The 26,626-nt window shown below is 36.4% G+C and overlaps 1 protein-coding gene across 1 annotated transcript in view; it reads left to right on the top strand.

Moving 5' to 3' along the window:
- The window catches only part of LOC138990490 (metabotropic glycine receptor-like), a 218,316-nt gene that overhangs the window by 100,709 nt on the left and 90,981 nt on the right, over positions 1–26,626 (top strand). The gene's annotated exons all lie outside the window — the stretch shown is intronic.

Raw genomic sequence — 26,626 nt, 5'->3', positions numbered from 1 at the left:
TAGAGTATTCGTCTTTCTCTGACCAATTACACTTAGCATAATGCCCTCCAAGTCCGTCCATGTTGCTGCAGATGGCAACGTTTCGTTCTTTTTATGGCTGAGTAGTATCCCGTTGTGACTTTGGGTGTGCTCAGTCACTTCAGTCATATCTTACTCTCTGCAACCCTGTGGACTCTAGCCCACCAGGCTCCTCTGTCCATGGGATTCTCCAGGCAGGAATACTGGATTGGGTTGCTGTGCCCTCCTCCAGGGGATTCTTTACTGCTTGAGCCATTGAGGAAGCCTGTATATACATATATGTAATATATGCCACGCCTTCTTTGTCCATTCATTTGCGGATGGACACTTAGGTTGCTTCCATATCTTGGCTATTGTAAATAATGCTGCTATGGGTATTTGGGTGCTTGTGTCCTTTTTAGTTAGTATCAACTGATATTCTATAATTTCAGAGGTGGCATGTGATGACATCCTCATTTCATTTTTAGTAATCTTATTTCTCAAGTCCCCACATGCTCTAAAACAAGGGTACACTAAAACTCCTGACCTTAAATACTTCAGCTGTCTCTACTTTGAGTCCATGAATTTATGAGGAAAGTCAGCATGATTTATTTAAAATAGGGGATATTCCTGTAAATGTAGTAATCTGCATCTTCAGTTTGAATTTTTGCCACATTTCCCTGTAGCCCACCATGACCCAAATAATCTTCCACAGTTCCACACATCCCCCCTACATTCCACACACACCTTCACCTGCCCTCTGTTCTTCCCACCACAATATCCCTCAACCCTCTCACCCCCTAATCTCCCTAGGAACCCGCATAGTCCCCTATATCTCTCTAAGCCCATCACATAGTCCCAGCATGTTCCCACGACCCCCACTTACTCAGTAACCCACACACCCTGACTCCCACATCTTGATATACTTCCACATAGCCCACCCTCCACCCCACCTTGATCGCCATCATTTCCTTCTTCCCAGTTGGGACCTTATTATGTAAATGAAGTATTTCTGTCTTGTCAAGTCACAGAGGTCAAGATGCCCTTTTCACCTCTGCTTGATATTTTTCTTATGGATTTGAACTTTTCCAAGTTCCCACTTCCCTTTGGATGGTTCTGGCATTTCTAAACATATGAATTTCAGTGATTTGGTAAATATCTTTAACCTGATTATTGTGTCCATGCCAGTGGCATAGCGCTTCATAGCTTTGTCTTTTAGCCAGGTTGGAATTTTTTTCTGCATGAGTGTCAGATCATGGATATTGATCTGTGTGTGCTTATTTCTGTATAGCCTTGTTTCAGTGGTGTTCCTGGGTGGTTCAATCAGCAGTCTGTCCAGAAACAAGGAGATATTTGCTTATCAGTCTGTTACAGTTGTTGCTTGCCTCTAATAATCTTGATGTAGTTTTCTTTTTCCTTATAGCACATCTGTTTATTTGACTAGGTGGTCTTATTGGATGGCTTTTTAGAAGATTGATTTATTTTCATTACATCAGGCTTATCAATTTTCTGTGGGTTGTGTCTTTTTAAAGCTGTCAAATAAACTAAATTATTTCAAGATAAAATATTATCCTTTGTTCTGGTAAACAGAGATTGGGGTGAAATGTGTAACTTTTGGCTTTATATATAGCAGCATTGTATTTATTCAATTCCTATAGGAAAAAAATGAAAAAACTCACCCTGTAAGACAACGAACAGTTCAGTGAATCTCATTTGACAATGTTGTACAAAGGTTCAGTGATCAAAAAATAACATCAACAAACAGTAAATCTACAAAGTGCCTGTTTGACTTAAACTCTGGATCCCTGGACCCCCTCACTTGCTGAGGTCCTAGTGTTGGGAGTAGGAGATCTTGTTGTCCTAGATTGGCAGCCTCTGGTGCATAGTCTGATGGACACAGGGCTGGACTGGAACTCATCACATCTTTCTGTGGGGCTTCTGTCAGGTTCTGGAGTTGGTGCTGGTCACTGTAGGCACTGCTGCTGGTCTACACCACATTCTCAGACTCAGGAGTAACGATAGCCTTTCAGTTCCTTCTCTGTAGTGATGTGAATTGGAGACTAGGGTTCTACTGGCTTCTACTGATGTTTTTACTGCTTGGTAAAACTGAAACAAAGCTCGTGTTCAGGGTGTTTTTCATCTGCACTGGCTCTCTTTCGTTGCTTGTCACAAATCTGTTACAGACCCAAGGATCATTGTGTAAACTGACTTGTTTTGGGATGTATTTAACATGATTGGTATTTGTAAGAGGTATGGGTCGGTCTGGGCTGCCCAGGTGACTCAGTGGTAAAGAACTTAGCTGCCAGTGCAGGAGACATAAGAGATGTGGTTTTGATTCCTGGGTCAGGAGGATCCCCTGCAGAAGGAAATGGTAACCCATTCTAGTATTTTTGCCTGGAAAATCCCATGGACAGAGGAGCCTGGTGGGCTACAGTCCATGGGGTCACAAAGAGTTGGACATGACTTTAATGATTAAACAACAAAACAGGGGCCTGTCTATGAAAATCCACATCATTAGAAACAGAAACTTGCATCATGTTTACTGTGGGTTTTATTTTTTACCAATGTTTAACATTCTTCTCTTGTAAATACCACAGGGAGTAACAAATTTCTAAGTTGTAATTGAGGCAAGCTTTTCACTTAAAAAAAAATTTTTTTTCCCAGTGTGTTGACTTTTCAGCCTCTGAGGTATCTTAAACTAAATACAGAGTCTGGTATTGGAAACAAATAAGTAGTATGTAACCAGTGACAGAAGCTTCAAGAGCATTTTAGGAAGGCATGGGATGGTTTGTGAGGAAAATGAATTCTCAACAAGTTTGGGTTGTTACCGAATTTAGGAGGCCAATAAGTGCTTTTTGAAGAGCATAGTAAAATGAGATCTCAGTTGACACCGTGAGTTGAACCAGATTCCAGGATTATTTTGGCCATTTTTATAACTGATCCAGATCACTGTTACCTGGACTCAATCATGTTTTCTGTGGCCATTCAAATAATTCTTGACCTATTTCATATCATTGTTTCATTTGGGTACACAGAATCCTCTCCTACAAAATAGTTTATTAAAAACATTGACATAAATTGTTATTTTTGTTTTAAAGGTTTTCTTTTGCTTGTTTCCTTCAGAGGATTTTTTAAAGTCACTATTTGAAGTATGGAACAGTGACCTTGAAACTTTTTGATTATATTCTATTAGTAAAAATGCTTTAAGCATTCACAAATAGTATTTGTATGTTTTTTAATCTGTAAAGTATATGCATCTTTTGTAATATATTTTGTATGTTATAAGAAAACTTAATTGGGTTGAGATAAAAATGAAACATTGTTTTAATGTAGATTATATTTTATAATAATAAATATTGTTGTTAGTCACTCAGTTGTGTCCAACTCTTTGTGACCCCATGGACTGTAGGCCACCAGGCTTCTCTGTCCATGGGGATTCTCTGGGCAAGAAGACTGGAGTGGGTTGCCATTTCCTTCTCCAAATATATTTGGTTACAATTTTTGAAAAATTTTCAGTGATAGTATTGTGATTTATTATGCTTCACCATTTAAAATTTTAAAAAGTCTTAGTTTAATACTTAGCAGTGCAGTGATTCAGAGGTCTCTCAGTTCAGTTTATTTTTATACTTAATTTTAATGTCTGTCATAGTTGAAAATATGCCTCAGAAGGATATGTCAGTCCACATTGAAGAAGTAAATTGTTGACTGTATTTGCTAAATAACAGTGTTCATTTTTCAGTTTCCAATTTTGCAAAGGTTTTTTTTTTTTTTTTCCCAGAAATATAGCTAAAAGTTTTTCATTTTACCTGATGTCAATTGGTCCCTGAAAACTAATTGGAAAGCTGGGCATTTTAATATTTTAAAAGAATAGGTTAAGAACCCACTCAGACTTTCATGGGGAATATTTTCAAATAGATAAGGAAATTTTATTTCCAAGTTTAAGCTGTATGGCTATGTGAGTATTTATAGTTTTTGACAACAAAAACCACATAACACTGAAAACATTTCCAAATCCATTTTCAAAATGCTCACTTCAAAAGGCTTTCTCACGGATTATTAAAATGTCACATTTACTTTGAAGGAAGAGCTTATATGTTTTAAAAAGTACCTGCTGCATACACACTGCTGACATCCACTTGTCATCATTGAGCAGGACAGCGAATTTAGAACACTTGCCTTTTTTTGTAAAGAGTGATGAATAATCTTCGAGTTCAGAAATAAGTAGTTCACTTTGAGATAATCAGAAAATCTTTGTGTGGGAAAAGTTTTTCCAGGTCACACACCATCTTACTGATATTATGAAGAATTGTAAATATTTTGCAATTTAAAATAATATACTCTGTAAATCCCCTTGGATGGTCAAATACAAAAGGTAATACTTTAGAAAAGTTCTGCGTTATGAGTATTATCATTCACCTGTCTCTAGAACTGTCCTGTTCAGTATGATAGCCACAAGCTTCATATGCCTATATTGGAAATCACTAAATAAAAGTAAGAATTCAGGTCCTTGGCCTCATTATCCTGATTTGAAAAATAAAATAGCCACATGCAACTACTGGACACTGGACAGTGTAGTGGACACGCCAGGCTTTTGAATATGGCCTAGCTTACAGTGCAGTCAAGCCACACAAGTTACTGAAGCCTATCAAATCCCGGAATTTCCTTATGTGGGTGAATCATTTTCCTTAAATTCACTAAGGGGCATTTAAGGACCATTTGAAATGAATTTTGGCTAATGTAATCATCCGTATAATCTGCTGTATTAACTTAATTGAAAATTAATAATGAGAAATCAGCCAACTTTTGAATGCCATTATTTTACACTGAAAACTGTAAAAAGTCTTCCAGTAAATGGAAAAAAGTAAATGCTGATAATCTTCTAGATATTTACATTTCCATTGTGTTTGTAGTACTGATTCTGTTTTCTCTGATTACCAATACAAAATGTGATGATGTGAAGTCCCACTCTTCTCCTTGGATGTAGGGTAGTGATCAGATGTTCAGTGGTGCCCAGCATAGTGCCTGGCACATTTATTGAATTAATAGAGGCTGCCCACTCTGTGCGTAGATGGCCTGCTTATAATATAGAGTTACTGCTTTTGGTTTCTCCCCATGGAATTGCTCAAAATAAAGTTAAACTTTTTTTTTTCTTCGTAACAAACACACAGATATTTGAAGACTGCTGTCAGTATGCTTCTAAGTCTTTCTTTTAGGCTAGTTGTCTTCTGATTCAGGCAAGTATGGCTGTTTTACTAGGTTTAATCAAAAGAGGCCATACTACTACCGTATAACTCCCCATTTCTTTTTGAAGTTGTTTGAAGACCTAACTTGTTTGATTTTGTTATATAGTCCTTTCTAAAATTAATAGAAAACTGATTATATTTTCAGAGTTTTCACTATGCTCCTGAGAGTTATTTGGACTAGATATTCTGTATTGTTCCAAAACTAGGGCTAGAAAATATTATTTCAAAATAACTGTACTGAGATGCTTAACAAGTCAGTTAAAGGGAAACTAGGTCTCTCTTATTTTATTTTATTTTTTAACTTTTTACTTTATCTTGGAGTATAGTTGATTAACAATAGTGTTTTAGTTTCAGGTGTACAGCAAAGTGATTCAGTTATACATATACATGTATCTATCCTTTTTCAAATTCTTGTTCAGAGCTTGCTCTCTTGTTCAGAGAAAGGTGTTTCCAACAACAGAGCAAGGGGTCACCAGTGGCTGTTGCCATCTTGTGGCTAGGGGAAAGTGGGGGTGGAGTGAGGGAAGGAGGGAGGAATTTTGCAGGGCTCATAAAAATTTCATGCACCATTAGCTGTATAGTTGAAGTAGGTGCCTCTTAAGTATCTTTGCAGCCCTAAGATTTTATATGTCTAGTATACTGTAAAGGAAACCACTAAAAGGTATTTCCATCCAAAAGCAAAGCTCTGCCTACCCTTGTATTGGAAATACCTTGAATTCTCATACCACATGTGATCGTGCCTGCCAAACTCCAGATTTTCTTATTTTGCTCTGTGAAAATAATAAAGCAAATGGTTGTTCATTATTGTCACCTTCATTCAAGCTAGCTTATGGGATTTGATTTCTACTTACTCATTAAGCACTTTGGTAATGGTTATGCAGGACTAATACATTCCGATTGAAGTGAGACGGAAAAGTCAAATCATGTTTAGTTGACTTTAGATTGTGAGTCTGGAATAATGTGAGCCAGAAAGGAGGCATAAGAGGAGTATTATTTTTTCCTTTAAATTGCTTCTTTTTCTTATGAAGGAATCAGATACCAGGTACCATAGAGTAGAAGATAAATCCATTTTTCCACTATGATAAGGTCATAATATTCGGTATCTGCTTCTGAATAACACTCTTTTGTATATATTCCATGTCGTTGGATTGCATTACCAGCCTTTTTGAACTTGTTGATCTAATATTGGCACCTTTGAAGTATCTGCTTTGGAATTTACAAAGAGGGAGCACATCCTGTCTGTTTAAGGTGAACAGACTCTTTCTCTCAATCTATCTCTTTATCTGTCTGCTTGAGCTATAAAAACATTAAATCTTGATCTATAGCTTTCTACTTTATCAACTTTATGGACTACCTGAAATTAAAAAAAAACAACTGTTAACAAGATCTTATTCATAAGATCTTTTATGAGTAGTGTAGGTAAAGGCACTTTTCATAATATTTGCTAGTAATTAAATTTTAGTCAGCCCAAGTCTGAAGAGTCTATTAGACACCAGAAGTGAAACATCCCTTTGATACAAGTTTGTTTTTCGATCTCTGTGTAAGAAAATAATTATTTAAAAATAAAAAATAAGACATCCGTTTCATACTTACTTATTCTGAATTGCCTATTACTGTTATTCCTGTTTTCTAGATGAGAAAATTAAGACTTAGAGTGGTTTAAGTAACTTGACTAGGGTCATAAAACTAGTAAGTGTTATTTTAGAAAGTTAAACTCTAGGAAGGTACTATGGGTGACATATGATTGTTTGGAAAGAGAATCACTGAGTGGTAATGGCCCATGGGCTGATACTGTTAGTCTTGTGGTATTACCCATGGGGGTTCAGCTAAGGGGCATAGTAGAGTTTGCATAACTAATTGGTTAGAAGTATACCAATCAAGAAGAAGTGATCTAGCTCTCAGGTGGCCAAAACAGATTTCTGAGAGGGTATGGAAAGCTCACATGGAAATTCGGATTGGGATCCATACACAAGGCCTTCCATCATTTAGGTGTGTGAATGGCAGCAGCCTAAGTTTCTTTCTAGTGGTGTATTCTTGTTTCAATGTACGGCAGTGACTTGTGGTGGTAGGAATGTCCAGTTTGAAATTGAACTCAAGGGATAAGATCCATCTCCATAGATACAGATATAAAGGGTTTCCCTGGTGGCTCAGACGATAAAGAGTCAGCCTAAGACCTGGGTTCGATCCCTGGGTTGGGAAATTCCCTGGAAAAGGAAATGGCAACCCACTCCAGTATTCTAACCTGGAAAATTCCATGGACAGAGGAGCCTGGCAAGCTACAGTCCATGGGGTTGCAAAGAGTTGGACATGACTGAGTGACTTCACTTTCTTCTTTCCTTAGATATAAGTTGGTAAAGACTATACTCATTGTCTGGACATCAATTAAGAGAGCAGATGTGAAGGAAAGGAACCCTCTTCTTCCTAGCAGGGAATCAGAATACCAATCAGAATGTAGAAATGAAACAAGTGTGAATATGAAGGATTGCAACTCACTGGGTACTGGGATGCCAAGGAGATCATTATATATAAGTAAACTCTATTGCTGAAGATAAACACTTAAAATACTCCCAGAGTTCTCTTGATCAGAGATTAGAGTGGGACTGAGCTTAAAGATAGGCACATATATATGCAGCATATGCAACTTGGCTAGAATAGGCTGGGGCAAGGAGATTGTCTTACATACAGCAATAGATATGAGCTCAAAGGACTAGATTTCTTGATCTTTTCAATGTGGTGAGAGAACATCTGATGAAATATGAAGTACTGAACAGATTTGGAGTATGTAGCTAAATTTATAATGAGTCAATCAGAGAAGAAAATATCTCAACCTATTAAACCTTTGCTTTTGTCATTTCCAGTAGCAGAAAAATTGCTACTTGTCCAATTCTAGATATGAGAGGCAATCAGAATATACAGTGAGTGCCTGGGAGGGGGGGTGACTTTTTAGGGGTTAAATATAGCTTTGCATCATTAGCTTATGAGGAAAAAAATCCCATCATGACAGCAAATCAGATCTAATCTGGCACTCCCTGTGCTACAATTATATAAAATATGGTGGAAACTTGTCAAAGCTTTCAGTGAGAAATGAGGCTACTGATGCTTGGCAGCCCCCTTTTTTGAGCACAGTGAAGAATCATGTTGCTTAGCTACAGTCCTTGGTTGATTTAGAAAGCTTCAACTGACTATATTATTATACAAGAGTTAAACTCTCTTCCTTGATTTTTTTTTTTCTAAAAGAAAAAACCTTCTTTATCACCTTTTTATTTGGGGTATCTTTACCAAGTCACTTATATTTATTCACCCAGGACAAGTTTTGATTTAGCATTGTTTTCCCAAACCCAGGGTTTATAGATTGCAAGAGAACAAGTGGGTGTTGATGATACAAGCAGAATATAAAGTATTGAAATAGCTTAAATGCTTTTGCCGGCAAAGTAATGGGCAAATGTCTATTTCAACTTTTTTTTTTTTTGGTCATTTGAAACTATTGTGTTTCCCTTCTTTTTCAGTTTATTCATAGTTTGAATTGCAGTTATCTTTATAATGCACAAGAATGTACAACATTTAATTATATTTTTGAATTTCAAAATGTAAACTGACTTAAAGTGTATGGAAAAGTACAGGGAACAGTGAATGAAACTGATGAAGCAATAAGTGTGGGGGCTGGATTTGGAACCAAAACACTGAAAACAGAAGGATTAAGGAAAAAACAAAGAGGAACTGTCAATGGAGAGGTTTACATCAGTTATTTGTTCATGAAGTAGAAAAGTGTTCATGAAGTAGAAACAGATTAAAAAGGGGGAAATGTCAGATGTGTCAGAGACCATTTCAATGGGATAAAAACACTCAAGGACTCTTAAGTCTAGAAAGGAATATTTTTTATACTGTTCTAAATATGTAGATATCCACTTTATTTTTATAGCTCTTCAGGAAAGAGAGCTGACCCTTAGGAATACTTTCTAACATCTTACCGTAATTATTGTAATGAAGTAGAGCTGTGTCCTAATCTCAATTATGTAACTATTCAGTAGATTTTACTATTGACTTGTCTGTATAATCTGTTTTATACTTGCAGAGGCACTTTTTTCCATCCTTACAGTTCCATGATTACCTGGAGGAAAGTCTATAGAGTTGATTCTGTATTTACATTCAATAATAGGATATTGGTTAATTGTCTTAAAAGTCTTGAAAGTTAAAGTGCTAGTTGCTCAGTCATATCTGACTCTTTGCAACCCCATTGACTGTAGCCCGCCAGATTCCTCTATCCATGAAATTTTCCAGGCGAGAATACTGAAGTGGGTAGCCATTCCTTTCTCCAGGGGATTTTCCCCACCCAGGGTTAGAACCCCAGGTCTCCTTCATTGCAGGCAGATTCTTTACTCTCTGAGCCACCAGGGAAGCCCATTCTAATTCAAATTCTATTGAAGCCTAGATTTCATAGACTTAGAAGCTAAACCACTTGGTTTATGGACTTTGTTTTTATGGTCGTCTGCAAATCACCTTCATTTGCCACCCTTTAAAATACATTTGTGTAATATCATCATTTTCAAAGTGTGGTTCTGGAACCCCTCAAAGTGGGGAGCTGTTGGGATCCTCAAGACGCTGTTAAGGAAGTCTGTGAAGTTAAACCTTCACATAATAATTTTAATAATAACATGATTTGCCTTTTGAACTCTTATTTGTCTTATGGGTGTACAGAGGATTCATAAGATATGATATAGAAACAGATTAAATGCAGAAATATGACAATCTAGTTGTCTTCTAATAAGCCTTTTAAGGAGACTTTTAAGGAGATTTGCAGAAATGTAAAACAATGATACTCTTCTTGCTTTTTTTTTATTTTTGGAAGACATTGTTATTTTTCATAAACACATTATGTTAGCATGTTAATGAAATTATTTTAAAAATAAATTTATAAATATTTTTAAATTTTCTTCATTCAGTATTCAAGATGGTAAATATCAGTTGATATAACCAGCATAAATAAAAGCTCTTTGATATTCTCAACAATTTTCAGGAGTGAAAGGGGTCCCAAGATCAAAAAGTTTGAGGGATCTAATTTAGCACATTTTTAAGCTCCTGCATGATTCTGACCTTGACTCTGCTTCTGGTTTCTATGCTTTCTCTTCCTTCCTTCGATGATTCTACCAACTATTTCTCACTTTGGCCACCTGACAATTTCTGCATATCTTTGGAGTCCTAGGTTTTGCTCCTTTGTAACCCCCTTGGGAAGTTGTTCCCACTTCAGGCAGAGCAAGTTGTCTTCCATATATCACTATAAGGCTTCCCTGGTGGCTCAGATAGTAAAGAATCTGCCTGCAATGTGGGAGATCTTAGTTTGATCCCTGAGTTGGGAAGATTCCCTGAAGAAGGGAATGGCAACCCACTCCCGTATTCCTGTCTGGAGGATTCCGTGGACTGAGAGGCCTGGCAGGTTACTGGCTATGGGTTCACCATGGGGTCACAAGCAGTCAGTCATGATTGAGCAACTAACATTGATAGTACATTGTACATATTTTTGTTTTAATACCTACAATGCTGTGTTAAAATGACTTGATTACTCTTGAATTATAATTGCTGCTTTTATCAGATGCCTGTCCTATTATTGTGTCCTGTATATATGTGTATATACATATATATGTATATATAAAGGTGAATGTAATCCTCAAAACAGTCTTAGAAAATACCTATTATTATTTCAGTTTTACAGATGAGGAAACTGAGACTTAGCTACTTAAAAAACAATATAGATTACATCTTAATTAAGAATTTGAACTAATCAGTTGCTGATGAAATTTATGAGCCTTTGAGACAACGGCTGTGGCCTTCTCATACATCTTATTGGTATGGCTGCTCCTGTAGTTTAAGTTCATGTATAATATTCTTTACCATTTGAGCCACCAGGGATATTTATTTTTTTAGAATATCTCTTACGGTAACTATTTTCATCACTGTGTTACACCCATAAGAAAGATTTAGATTAATTCTATCATGACTTGGCAGGTAGTCCATCTTCTTTAGGAACAGAAGATTCTAGGTACAGCCTGATTACTCAGGATATTCTTCCTAGTATCTGAAAACCTTTTTGGGTATTCAGATTGTAGGTCTAACTTTAATTTGTTTTACATTTTACTTCATTTATTTCATTTACTCATTGCAGGCAGTTCTAATTAAAAATGAATAAGGGTTCAATTAAAATGGATGGTTTTAATTCTTAATAGAGAAGTTCTATTTTCACAAATACTATAATCAGCTACTATGATTTTTAGAATCAAGGACTCTGTACATGCCACAATGACTTAGTTATGTGCTTTAGTTTCTATTGTTTTTCACTTACGATAGATGCACTTTATAAAAAGGGTATAAAGAATTCAGAGTAGGTGGTTCAACAAATTGACTAGTGATTATTCTCAGTTCACCATTGTCAAGTATTTTTGTAGCTTATCTAGATTTGACAGAATGAATGAATACATGATGCTTTTAAAAACTACATCGCTTTCTTTTTGACATAAAAATAGAGAGCTCTACAAATACTATTCAGCTAAATCCACGTAAATCCTCCTTAACAATAAAAGTTAGATTGTTTTCTTGGTAGGTTTTTCAGTCTGTGTAAATGTATAATTGGAACTTTGTCAAATTTTAGCCTTCTTTCTTATCTCTCCCACCATTTCTGTCTTTCATTTGCCTGTCTTTCTTTATTTTCTTGATCTCTTCTGTGCTTTCCTTTTTCCTGTCCTATACTCTCCTCCTTTCCCCCTTTCCTATATCTTGTTTTTCTTTTTCTTTAAAAAAAAAAAAACACCTTAATTCCTAGAAAGAGAAATGAAAGCTAGAAGTTTTAATTTCCAATAAACGTTGGGCTAAGAAATAGCACAACTTTGTCTGAAGCATTCCTAGAGCAGTGACCACATATCTTTTAAAATATGCTCATACTTTTAGTGTCTGTTAGTTGAGAAAAGCACAAACAATTCAGATAAACATAAACAAGATATTCTAATCACTTATTAAAACAGCCTTGTATACATTTGAAAAATAAGATACAGATGGTTAAAATATATTTTTAATTTAAATTAGAATGACTACTTGGTATGGTCTCTTGAGTTTTTGAGCCTCTTGAGATGACTTTATGACTCCACAGAGGTATATGAGTTGCAGGTTCTATAGTACTTTGATTTGAAAATCAGCCTATTAATAGTATTGCCACACTTGATTGCATAATTGAACATTTTATTTTTATAAAATTCTTCCAAAATTATAAAACAAAATACCTATTTGTTATAATCATGCAAACAATACAAAGGCTCAAAAAAAGAAAACAATTACCTCCTATATTTCCTCCTTTCACCAGCTTCGAATTTCACCCTTTTACATACCCTTTCCATTATTAGACAATAGTTTTTTGTCAATTTATTAAGTAAAAAGTATGTACTTATTGTTGCTTCATTTATATTTCCTTAATAACTAATAAGGTTAAATGTATGTGTGTGTATATACAAGTAAAGAAGCAATTATGAGAATATAATGAAAATATTACAACATATGTATATTTCATATATATTATATATATATCATATCTGGGGAGTTGGGTCATAATAAATATTTTCTGAATATTTCCCGATTATGCTATAAGACTAAAAATTAATCTGGAAAAAGAGTTAAAAATGTGACATTTCACTAGTAAAGTATGAACTGAGTTGTGCTTCTGTTCATTAGTCATATTTTCATTGTCCTTTTATCTGAAGCTAAGAGAGACTTGTGTTTTTTATTGGTAAACCCCCCAAGTTGAATCTTTTCTGTCAGAGGTGGAAGTCAGGAGATGTAAATGTTTTATATATTCTTTGTACCAGTTATCAATTTATTTTCTCACTCCAAATCCATCCTTTTTTGCCCCACTTTCGTGATACTGAATCTGAGCCCTCTAACCATGTCCCTTTTGCCATCTGGGACAATATTAAGCTTTTCAGTAGTTGGTAATGGAGAGACACTGTGAAGAAGGGATTTTTCTTTCTGGTTCCAGATGCTTTTTCCCTGCTCTCATGGTGAGCTGCAGCCAGTGGAATGCAAGGTACCCAGTGTCACATGTGTGTTCTCCTGTGAGTTTTGATTGTACTACAGGCAGCTGGAGGGACTTGCTCCCTCAAATGTGTAGATATCCATGCAAGGTCGCCAGAAACACAAAAACCGAAGAAACATGATGACACTAAAGAAACACAGTCATTTTCAGTGAGAAACTCCAAAGAAATGGAGAGCTACAAGTTACTTGGAAAAGAATTCAAAATAATTATTTTAAGGAAGTTCAGTGAGATTCAAGGGAACACAGATAATTTGATGAGCTCAGGAAAACAATGTGTGAACAAAGTGAGAAGTTCATCAGAGGGGTAGAAATCATAATAAAAGAACTGAACAGAAGTTCTGGAGCTGATAAATACAACAAATTAAAGAAAAATGCAATAGAGAGCTTCAACATTAGGCTCAATCATGCAGAACAAAGAAGCTGTGAACTTGAAGACAAGAACTTGAAGACAAATCTGACTGGAAAAAAAGGAAAAGGAAGAAAAGGCATGAAGAAAACCTCTGTGAATTGTGGGATACCATAAAGCAAAGCAACATTTGCATTATTGATATCCCAGAAAGAAGAGAGAGGAAGGGATTGAAAAGTTATTTAATGAAACAGTGGCTGAAAACATCCCAAATCTGGGGAGGATGGCTGTCCAAGGATATGAAGCTCACATATGTCCAAACAGTTTCGATCCAAGGATATCTTCACTGAGACACATAATAATCCAACTCTTCAAAACTAAAGACAGAATTTTGAAAGCAGCAAGAGAAAAATGGGCCATCACATAAAAGGGAACTCAGCAGATTTCTCAGCAGAAACCTTGTAGGCCAGGAGAGAGTGGGATGATATATTCAAAATGGTCAGAGAAAAAAACCAACCTGCCAAACAAGAATACTTAACCCAGAAAAGTTGTCCCTCAGAGAGAAAGATTTTTCCAAACAAACAAAAGCTAAGGAAATTTATTACCACTAGACTTGCCTTACAAGAGATGCTATGCTATGCTAAGTCATTTCAGTCGTGTCCGACTCTGTGCGACCCCATAGACGGCAGCCCACCAGGCTCCCCGGTCCCTGGGATTCTCTAGGCAAGAACACTGGAGTGGGTCGCCATTTCCTTCTCCAATGCATAAAAGTGAAAAGTGAAAATGAAGTCGCTCAGTCGTGTCCGACTCTTAGCGACCCCATGGACTGCAGCCTACCAGGCTCCTCCGTCCATGGGATTTTTCATGCAAGAGTACTGGAGTGGGGTGCCATTGCCTTCTCCACAAGAGATGCCAGAGGGATTTTTCAAGCTTAAATGAAGGGGTACTCATTAGTAACATGAAAACATGAAAGTAGAAAAGTTACTAGTAAAGGTAAATAGTCAGATTCAAAATACTCTAATGGTGATGTATAAATCACTTTAAATTCTAGCATAAATTAGAAGACAAAAGAGTTTTAAAAATAACTATAGCTATAATATTTTGTTAACCAGTACACAGTATGAAGTAAATTGAAACATCAACAATAAAAAATGTGGAATCAGGTAACTACAACGTTTTTTATGCAATTGAATTTAACTTGTTATAAGCCTAAAACAGACTATTATAGCTTCTGTAAGATGATACAAAGTCTCATGGTAATCACAAAGTAAAGGTCTAAAACAGATAAACAAATGATAAAGAAGAATTAAAGCATATCAATACAAAAACCCATCAGTTTATAAGAAAAACAGCAAGAGAGGAAAGTGGAGTTTAGTTCTAGGTGCATCCTCCGTCGTGTCCAGCTCTTTGCTACTGTTTGGACTGCAGCCCGCCAGGCTCTTCTGTCTGTGGGTTTTTCCAGGCAAGAATACTGGAGTGGGCTGTCAGTTCTTCCTCCTGGCAGGTTCTTTACTGTCTGAGCCACCAGGGAAGCCCAAGAAAACTGTTGAGTTTAGTAATTATAAAACCATACATTTGAGTGATAAGATTGTAGAAAGCGTAAAGATTCCATTCTTGATATTTCCAAATAGTTGTCTCAAGCTAACTTAATTAGCAGTTAGTTTGCTTTTCCAGGAGAAGGCAATGGCACCCCACTCCAGTACTCTTGCCTGGAAAATCCCGTGGACGCAGAAGCCTAGTAGGCTGTAGTCCATGGGGTCGCTAAGGGTTGGACACGACTGAGCGACTTCCCTTTCCCTTGCTTTTCCAATGGAAAGATAATGTATGCCTGAATTTAAAAGCTTTGGCTATCGTGTCATTCACTTACAGATCATTATAAAGAACTTTAGTGGCTAAGAACTGAGGAACAAAGGTTTCTTGAAAAGTTTATATTACCCACTGTCCTTTGGGCTTTTTGTTTGTAGTATTTATAAAATATTTAATGAAAGCAAAGCTGCCTATCCATTTTTTTTTTCCTTTTTTCCATAGAACCGTCCACAGAGATGCCTTGAAAAATGTGTTTTTCTTCATGGTAAAACAAGACAAATTGATTTACAAAACCATCTGAGCCTATATGGCTTCTAAAAATGGATTTATAATAAAACACTGTATGATGTAGCAGATCCTGAAGATAAGCTTCTTAACTGCTTTAGTTTAAAATTGTATTGTTATTGAAGAATTCTGGTTTGCCTATTTAAAAAATGGCTTGTTAAGATTTTCTTTAAATTTTTTAGCAAAGTCACTGAATCAGGAAGTTCTGAAAAGCTCATAAAAGAAGGAGTTCACTAAATTATAAAATAATAAATAAATCAGAAGTGAAAAAATAAATTCTGCTTCCAGTACTCTTACTGCATTGATATCATCATGTTGAATTATATACGAGAAAACAAAGAATGTAAAGAATGGTTATAGAAAGGGAAACAGATTTTAAAGATTCTGTTTCAGAATACCTTGGTATTCTTGTTAGAGCAAAGTTGAGTATGTGATTGTTTGGGGACTAAAAATGGATTTGAAAGGTTATTGGTATAATGTGTTCATTTACTGGTTGTTTCTAAAGCTGTTGGCAAATTAACTTTCTCCTCTTTTAAAAATATCCATCTACTGGATACATTGAAAACAACTTTTTCAAGAGAGCTGGCTAATCTGGATACTCAGCTACTTGAATACTTGGCCTTGAAATCAACATAGAAGGAACAGGTCTAGTCCTGTTGCATCTGATTGTTGTTGTTTAGTTGCTCAGTTGTGTCTGACTCGTTTGTGACCCTATGGACTATAGCCAGCCAGGCTCCTCTGTCTATGGGATTTTCCAGGCAAGAATACTGGAGAGAGTTCCTATTCCCTTCTCCAGGGGATCTTCCTTATCCAGGAATCAAACCCACATCTCCTGCATTGCCAGGCAGGTTCTTTACCACTGAACCACCAGCCTTGGAGGGAATTGGAAATCATTCAGCATAGGAAGTACAGAGAGGTCACAGATGAGTAGGAGAAGGTGGGCCAGAAGTCCTCTAAAGACTGTTCTCAGGAGTCTGAGCCTTCTTCCAAAGGCAATGGGAAGCCAGAAAACTGTTTTAGATCAGGGAATGCAGTGATCAGCTTTCTATTTCAGTAGGATCCCTCTGCTTTGGAGGCAGGTCAGAGCTGGAAGCGGGTAGGCAGGGAGCCTGGGACACTAGTTAGGAAGCCTGGTCTGTGATTCATCACCACGATGCCACTGACCTGAGCTCAGGGAGTGGCAGTGGGACCTGGAAGGTAGATGCAATAGGACTTTGACAGGAGGGAGCAAGAGAGAGAGGGGTCAAGATGGAAGGCTGGGTTTGACTGGGTGGTTGTTGTTTAGTGGCTAAGTCATGTCCAACTCTTTTGTGACCCCGTGGATTATAGCCTTCTAGGCTCCTCTGTCCATGGATTTCCCAGGTGAGAATACTGGAGTGGGTTGCCATTTCCTTCTCCAGGGGATTTCCTTGACCTGGGAATTGAACCTGCATCTCCCGCATTGTAGTGGGATTTTTACCACTGAGCCACCTGGGAAGACTGCTGCATCTGATACTTCCTGGAAATTCTTGCTTTTTAATGACATCAAGTGTTCGATGGATTTGGAATCCCTGCTCTTCCTGGATACTGTATTCATCAGCTTGTCTAGTTATATAAATTATTTGTATTCATTCTGTCCCCTGCCCTCCAGTCTCTCTCTGTCCCTCCCTCAGTGTCTTTCTCTCTTGTTTCTCTCTCTCTGCAAATGGCTCTTTTATTGAGAGCAAAACTAACTCAGTACTGCTCCAAGTAGATAATTTTAGCAATGATAGTTGAGTTTTGTTTTTCTCTCAGAGTTCATTACAGCTTTCAATATATTTCAATTCAGCTTTATGCATCAAGTCACCAGGTACCTTGCTTGATGGCAGTACTAGAATGACTATCTTATTTCCTATATCTGTATTAATTTTGTATTTCTGTATAACAGATTACTACAAAGTTAACAACAAAAATTTGTTATCTCACAAATTTTGTAGGTTAAAACTCTAGGTACAGTCTTCCTGGGTCCTCTGCTCAGGGTTTCACCAGGTCTCTAGGTGTCATCTGGACTGCTCTTATTGGGAGCATGGGATCTTCTAAGCTCACTCAAGTTAGCAAAATTTACTTGCATGTGTTGTAGGACTGATATTCCTCTTTTCTTGTTGGCTGTAAGCCGGAGGTCACGCTCAGCTCTTAGAGGAGCTAAGTGGCTCTCTCATAACACAAAGGCTTATTTATCCAAACCCAGCAGGATAATCTCTTTTACTTCAAATCTCAGTCCCTTTTGGTAACTCTTGTCTGATTAAGTCAGGCCCATCCAGGATAGTCTCCCTTTTGACTCTCTCAAAATTGTGTCAGCAAAATTCTTTTGTTTCTGTCATGTAAAGTAACTTAATTATAGAAATAAAATCGGACATATTTACAGACCTATCCATTCTCAAGGGCAGTGGATTATAAAGAATGTGTGCAAAAGGGAATGGGAATTTTGGGGACCATCTTAGTACAATGACTACTGCATATGCCATTGGTTCAGGATCAAAGCATGCTGAGGTCTTAGGATATCAGTAAGTGCTGTGACTAAAGGCCTTATCGGTCCACAGCTGCAATAGCCTTGTGTTTACCATCTGCATTCATTACCAGTAGCCCTTACTTTGAGTACCTCGTGTGTGTGCTCAGTCACTTCAATCATCTCTGACTGTTTTCAGCCCTGTAGACTGTAGGCCACCAGGCTCCTCTTGGATTAGCCTGCCCTCCTCCAGGGGATCTTCCTAACCTAGGGATCAAATCTGTGTCTCCTGTGTCTCCTGCATTGCAGGTGGATTCTTTACTGCTGAGCCTTCATGGGATCCCAATGAGTACCTTAGGTTTTTTTTTTTTTTTCAACACCCTAGTTTTAGCAGCTAAGTAAATGTTAAATACCTTCTTTAATTACTATTGTAACCTGAAAATATTACGAAGTTGTTTTGAAGAAGAAGATGGGTTTTTATTTAGAGATGACATTCAAGAATCTGTTGGAATTCAGTGTACCTTATGCGTTCCACATGAAGAATCTGATCTTTAAAAGTAGTGTGCTTTAATTGTCATCCTCGGTTGTCCTATTTCATGCCCTAGTTAAACATAGAGATATGCTCAGCAAATCTGCAGATGAAACAAAGCTAATAGCATTAGTAAATGTCTTACAGTTACAGAATTGAGATCCAAAAATATTCTAACAGAATAAAAACAATTGGCTGAAATTAGCAAGATAAATTTTGAAAGAGATAAATATAAAGCCCTGTATTGCTGTTTTCTCTAAATAAAAAAACATTGTCTCAGGTATGGTGGTGAATAGATGGCTTAGCCTACTTCTTAATAAGTGTGAAAAAGACTTGTGGATTTTGGTTAACATTGGCATTCCATGTGAGCCAATAGTAATATATGGCTGCCAGAGAAAGCTAATTCTATTTAGAAATAAGGGAGGTAGTAATAGTGCTCTATCTTCCTGTCAACAGAGTAAGTAAACTACATCTTCTGCCTTCTTTTTTCCTGTTTATTTATCCAAAATAATTTCTCTCAGTTTAAAAACATTTTGACACCTATTTGTATATTCTCATTTTGTTTATTCTGTTTATTAAATATAAATTACTTTGTATTCATATTGAATCCTTTGTATTAACAGTTATTTTTGAATGACCTTTGATTTTTGGCAAAATATGGAAGTTATCTAGGTCCACTTTCACAAGAATATATCTTCTTACACAGTTAAGCTTGTTCTACAGGTTTCTTGTCCTTGGATCAAGCATCATCTCCTTTCTTATTCTTTGGTATGTGAATGCCTTTCTTCTACAAAATAAGAATAAAATGTAGCTTTACCAGCTGATTCCAAGGCTATGTATTATTAAGAAATAAAAATAGTCCTTGGAAAGTGTTTCTGTGAGATATTTTTAACTACTAGAGAATTTCACCTGGTGCCTAGAGCCAAATGCCTAGCTTAAATGTTCTAAGGCATTTAAGATAAAAGACTTCAAGTAGATTTTTAAACTAGGTGTAAGAAACTGCTCATTCAGGGTTCTAGATCACCCCTGCATAAAGCGGGCTTTCCTGGTGTCTCAGACAGTAAAGAGTCTGCTTACAATGCAGGAGACCTGGGTTAGATCCCTGGGTCGGGAAGATCCCCTGGAGAAGACAGTGGCAACCCACTCTAGTATTCTTGCCTGGAGAATTCCATGGACAGAGGAGCCTGGTGGGCTATAGTCCATGGGGTTGCAAAGAGTCAGACACAACTGAGTGACTCATACTTTCACATAAAGTAGACATGCATACATGTGCTCATTCATTTTATTCCTTTATGCATTCAAAATAGACTTAATTGCATTATGGGTACTGTAATAATTCCTGTATCTTAATTTTTCTATCTTTAAAATGCTTTAGTAGAGTCAGTGTCCATTGAACCAGAGGCTTCTTTTAGCCTTTAAAAATGGCTGCTAGACTGGCTGACTTCTTCCCTGCCTCCCTCTCTTTCTCTCCTTTCTTGCCTTTCTTCTTGTTTTATTATGAAATATACCAGGCGCACAAGGCTTCCCTGATGGCTCAATGGGAAGATATCCCTTGGAGAAAGAAATGGCAACCAACTCCAGTATTTTGCCTGCAAAATCCCATGGACAGAGGAGCCTGACAGACTACAGTCCATGGGATCTCAAAGTCGGATGATGACTCTCATGAGTTGGACATGACTTCATGACTAAACAACAACAATACCATGTATATAATGCATATTGATAGGGTTGTTAATAACAGTAATAATTATAATAGGATTCATGTAAATACCATTCAGTTTCTAAAATAAATGTTGGAAGCCTCCTGGGAGTTTCTCTCCAAATGCATCTTCCTGCTGCTATCTACCAATGAAAGAACTCTTTTCTTTTTAGAGAGTTTAAAATTTTTTAAAATATCCTTTCTTTGCTATTTTTCATAGTTTTACTTTCTACATATGTATCTCCAAATAGTAACATTTTTATTTTTTACTTTTTAAAAATTTATTTTTTATTGAAGGATTTACAGAATTCTGTTGTTTTCTGTCAAACCTCAACATGAATCAGCCATAGGTACACACACAGCCCCTCCCTTCTGAACTTCCCTGCCACCTCCCTCTGCATCACTCCTCCAGGTTGATACAGCCCCTGTTTGAGTTTCCTGAGCCATACAGCAAATTCCCGTTGGCTATCTATTTTACATATGGTAATGTAAGTTTCCATGTTACTCTTTCCGTGCATCTCACCCTCTCCTTCCCTCTCCCCATGTCCATAAGTCTGTTCTGTATAACTGTTTATCCATTGCTGCCTTGTAAGTAAAATTCTTCAGTACCATTTTTCTAAATTCCGTATATATGCGTTAAAATATGATATTTTATCTTTCTCTTTCTGACTCACTTCACTCTGTATAATAGGTTCTAGGTTCATCCACCTCATCAGAACTGACTCAAAGGCATTCCTTTTTATGGCTGAGTAATATTCCATTGTGTATATGTACCACAACTTCTTCATCCATTCATCTGTTAGTGGACATCTAGGTTGCTTCCATGTTCTAGCTATTGTAAATAGTGCTGCAGTGAACAATGGGATACATGTATCTCTTTCACTTTTGGTTTCCTCAGAGTATATGCCTAGCAGTGGGATTGCTGGGTCATATGGTGGTTTTTTCCTAGTTTTTTAGGGAATCTCCATACTGTCTTCCATAGTGGCTGTATCAATTTACATTCCCACCAACAGTGCAAGAGTGTTCCTTTTCCTCTATACCCTTTCCAGCATTTATAGTTTGTAGACCTTTTGATGAGGGCCCTTCTGACCAGTGTGAGGTGATATCTCATTGTAGTTTTGATTTGCTTTTCTCTAATAATGAGTGATGTTGAGCATCTTTTCATGTGTTTGTTAGCCATCTGTATGTCTTCTTTAGAGAAATGTCTGCTTAGGTCTTTTTCCCACTTTTTGATTGGGTTGTTTGTTTTTCTGGTATTGAGTTTTATGAGCCTCTTGTATATTTTAGAAATTAATCTTTCGTCAGTTGTTTCATTTGCTATTATTTTCTCCCATTCTAAGGGTTATCTTTTCACCTTGCTTATAGTTTCCTTTGCTGTGCAAAAGCTTTTTAAGTTTAATCAGGTCCCACTTGTTTACTTTTGTTTTTATTTCCATTACTCTAGGAGGTGGGTCATAGAGGATCCTGCTTTGATTAATGTCATGGAGTGTTCTGCCTATGTTTTCCTCCAAGGATTTTTACAATTTCTGGTCTTACATTTAGGTCTTTAATCCATTTTGAGTTTAACCCAGTTTGTGCATGGTGTTAGGAAGTTTTCCAATTTCATTCTTTTCCATGTAGCTGTCCAGTTTTCCCAGCACCATTTTTTGAAGAGGCTGTCTTTGCCCCACTGTGTATTCTTGCCTCTTTTGTCAAAAATAAGGTACTCATAGGTGCATGGGTTTATTTCTGGGCTTTCTATCTTGTTCCATTGGTCTATATTTCTGTTTTTGTGCCAGTACCATACTGTCTTGATGATTGTAGCTTTGTAGTATAATCTGAAGTCAGGAAGATTGATTCCTCCAGCTCCATTCTTCTTTCTCAAGACTGCTTTGGCTAATTTGGGGTCTTTTGCGTTTCCATATGAATTGTGAACTTTTTTGTCCTAGTTCTGTGAAAAATGTGATCCCTATCAAAAAGGTGATTTGACAGGGATCGCATTGAATCTGTAGATTGCATTTGGTAGTATAGTCATTTTCATAATATTGATTCTCCCTACCCAGGAACATGGAATATCTCTTCCATCTGTTTATGTTATCTTTGATTTCTTTAATTAGTGCCTTATAATTTTCTGTGTACAGTTCTTTTGTCCTCTTCAGTTCAGTTCAGTTGCTTAGGTAAGTTTATTCCTAGGTATTTAATTATTTTTGTTGTGATGGTGAATGGGATTGATTCCTTAATTTCTCTTTCTGATTATAGAAATGCAAGTGATTTCTTTGTATTGATTTGTATCCTGAAACTTTGCTAAATTCACTGCTTAGCTCTAGTAATTTTCTGATACTACCTTTAGGGTTTTCTGTGTACAGTATCATGTACTGTACATGTATCATGTACATGTGCACACATCTACAAACAGTGAGAGCTTAACTTCTTTTTCAATCTGAATTCCTTTTATTTCTTCTTCTCTGATTGCTGTAGCTAGGACTTCCAGAACTATGTTGAATAATAGTGGTCAAAGTGGACACCCTTGTCTTGTTCCTAATCTTAGGGGGAATGCTTTCAGTTTTTCACCATTGAGAATAATGTTTGCTGTAGGCTTATCATACATGGCCTTTACTATGTTGAGGTAGGTTCCTTCTATGCCCATTTTTTGAAAAGTTTTAATCATAAATGGGTGCTGAATTTTGTCAAAGACTTTTTTTTTTTGCATCTATTGAGATGATTATATGTTTTTTATCTTTCATTTTGTTACTATGGTGTATGACATTGATTGATTTGCATATATTGAAGAATCCTTGCATCCCTGGAATAAACCCAACTTGATCGTGGTGTATGTGCTTTTTGATATGTTGCTGAATTCTGTTTGCTAAAGTTTTGTTGAGGACTTTTCCAACTATGTTCATCAGTGATACTGATTGGCCTGTAGTTTTGTCTTTTTGTGTTGCCTTTGTCTGGTTTTGATATCAGGGTGATGGGGGCCTCGTAGAATGAGTTTGGAAGTGTTCCTTCCTCTGCAATTTTTTGAAAGAGTTTTAGGAAGATAGGCATTAGCTCCTCTCTAAATGTTTGATAGAATTCTCCTGTGAAGCCATCTGGTCCTGGGCTTTTGTTTTTTGGGAGATTTTTGATCACAGCTTCAATTTCAGTGCTTGTAATTGGGTTGTTCATAATTTCTACTTCTTCCTGGTTCAATCTTGGAAGATTGAACTTTTCTAAGAATCTGTCCATTTCTTCTAGGTTATCCAGTTTATTGCCTTAGAGTTGTTCATAATAGTCTCTTATAATCCTTTGTATTTCTGTATTGTCTGTTGTAACCTGTCCTTTTTCATTTCTGATTCTGTTGATTTGATTCTTCTCTTTTTTCCCTGATGAGTCTGGCTAAAGGTTTGTCAATTTTGTTTATCTTCTCAAAGAACTAGCTTTTAGTTTGATTAATCTTTACTATTCTTTCATTTCTTTTTCATTTCTGCTTGGATCTTTATGATTTCTTCCTTCTACTAATTTTTTGTTATTGTTGTTCTTTTTCCAGTTGTTTTAGGTGTGAAGTTAGGTTGTCTATTCGATGTTTTTCTTTTTCTTGAGGTAGGATTGTATTGCTATAAACTTCCCTCTTAGAACTGCCTTTGCCGCATCCCATAGGTTTTGAGTTGTTGTGTGTTCATTGTCATTTTTTTCTAGAAACTTTTTGATTTCCCTTTTGAGTTCTTCAGTAACCTGTTGGTTATTTAGAACCATATTGTTTAGTCTCCATGTGTTTGTGTTTCTTACAGTTTTTTCCTTGTAATTGATATCTAATCTCATAGTATTGTGGTCGAAAACAATGTCTGATGCAATTTCAATTTTCTTAAATTTACTGAGGTTTGATTTGTGACCCAAGATATGGTCTATTCTAGAGAATATTCCACAGTAACACTTTTATTTTTGATATTTGAAATAATTTATGAATGCAATTTATCCTTATTTTGCATCATATAAACTTTTTTCTTGTTGTATGGTCTTTTTTTGCCTTACTGCACAGCATGTGGGATCTTACTTCCCCAACCAGGGATTGAACCCACACTCCCTGCATTGGAAGCACAGTCTTAACCACTGGACCACCAGGGAAGTTCCAATAAAAAGTTTTTGATATTATTATTTACAGATGTGTGTAGCTCTGCTCCTTCATTCAGTTTTAATATTTTGTACTATTGCTACTGTATGAATATACCATACTTTATTTATCCATTCTGTGGTTCTGTGAACATTTATCTTTTCAGTTGTTTCTTTTTCTAATAGAACAGTGCTTGAGTTAGCATTCTTAGTCACATCTCCTGGTGCATGCATCCAAGAATTCCTCTAAGGAATGGAATTGCTGGGTCACAGACATGTGACCATGTATATAATTGCACCTTATCTGTAATGCTGCATTGTTTCCTGAAGTGCCTGTTGCTGGTTTGTATTCCATCAGTATCACTGGAGAGTTCCATTGTTCTGCCAGATCCCTGGCCCTTGGTATTGTCTGATTCTTTAATTTTGGTTTATCTGGAGGATTTGACATGACATTTCATTGTGGGTTCAGTTTTCATTTCTCTGCCTACTGTTGAAGTAAACTTTTTATTTTGTTATGTTAATTATATTAATGTGTGTGTATGTGTCAGTCTCTCAATTGTGTCCAACTGTTTGCAACCTCATGGACTGTAGCCTGCCAGACTCCTCTGTCCATGGAATTCTCTAGGCAAGAATAATGAAGTGGGTTGCCATTTCCTTCTCCAGGGGATCTTCCCAACCCAGGGATCAAACCTGTGTCTTCTGCATTGCAGGGAGATTCTTTACCATCTGAGCTACTAGGGAAGCCCGATTATATTAATAGATTATGTTAATCAGTCCTTCATGTTTCAACTACCTGGTGAAATGACTCTTTTGTTTTCTTAATATTTCTATCTGACTTTTACATTGCTAATATTACAGAATTGTAGGATTTGACTATGTATTGTATATATTAATTCTTTTGTGACTTAATGTGATTCAGTATCTTATCTCTGGTTGTGGGTTTTTGTTGCCTCTTTGAGAAACCAAAGTTAATTTTAATTTATTACTTAAAAAAATCCTTTTAAATTTGTGCTTTTCATATATTTTAAAATCTTCCCTTATCCCTTAATCATAGAAATATTTTTCTATAATTTTTACTATGAATCTTAAAGTTTTTCCTTTCCCATTTACATTCTTTTTGTGGTTGGACTTGATTTCTGTTTGTTAGAAGGTAGGAATTCATTCTAATTTTTTAATACTAGCAATCACTAATCAGCACACTTTCCTGTAAAGGACAGAAGAGTAGATATTTTAGGCTTTTCCATCTGTATGGTCCCTATTGTAATACATAATTTTGTCATTGTATCACAGAAGCAGCCAAAGACAAGTTGTAAATGGATGAGCATGCTTGTGTCCCCATAGAATTTTATTTACAAAACGCAGGAGGCTTGTTGGATTTGGCCTGTGAACTGTAGTTGCCAGCCCCTGATATGGATAACTAATTGTCTCAGAAAATTTTTTGTCTTCCTTTTTCCACTGATGTCCAGTGTCTTCTCTGTTGTATCATGATTCCATATATATGTGAGTCTGTTTCTGGGCTTCCCATTTTTAAAAAATAGAAAAAGTACTTAAAAAGTCATTTTACTAGTCCATCCCTGTGCTTATATCCCATTTCCTAATTACTACAGCTTTATTGTAAGGTTTAGAATCTGGTAGGAGAAATCTCTCCTGATTCTTTTCTAGACGTGCTTTGGCCTTTCTTGGCTTTCCCTCTTCTCCGTAAATCTTAAAAATCAACTTGTCAAGTTCCACAAAATCTTCATTTAGAATTTGATTGAATCATATTACATCCATTTGGGGAGAACTGAGATTAGAATGTTGTATGCCTGTTTTTGAGCACATTATGTCTCTCTTTTTATTTGAGTCACCTTTAATGTCTTAAAGTAAATTTTGTAATATTCTCTAAACCTTCCTTGCATAGACTTTTTAGATTTATTCCTAGCTTCCTTGTTTTTGTGTTACTGTGGTAAATGGCCTCTCTCTAAAAATTGCATTTTCCAATTCCTTATTGTTGATTTTTAGAATTTAAGTAAAAAGTTATATGCTGATCTTACATACATCTACCTGGCTAAACTTTCTTAATAATTTTAGTATTTTCTTTGGGGTTTATTGTCTATATACAATAATAGTGCCCCCCCT

This window comes from Bos mutus, chromosome 13 (assembly GCF_027580195.1).
Source record: "Bos mutus isolate GX-2022 chromosome 13, NWIPB_WYAK_1.1, whole genome shotgun sequence".
Classification (NCBI taxonomy): Eukaryota; Metazoa; Chordata; class Mammalia; order Artiodactyla; family Bovidae; genus Bos; species Bos mutus.
This window is presented reverse-complemented; position numbering and strand designations above follow the sequence as displayed.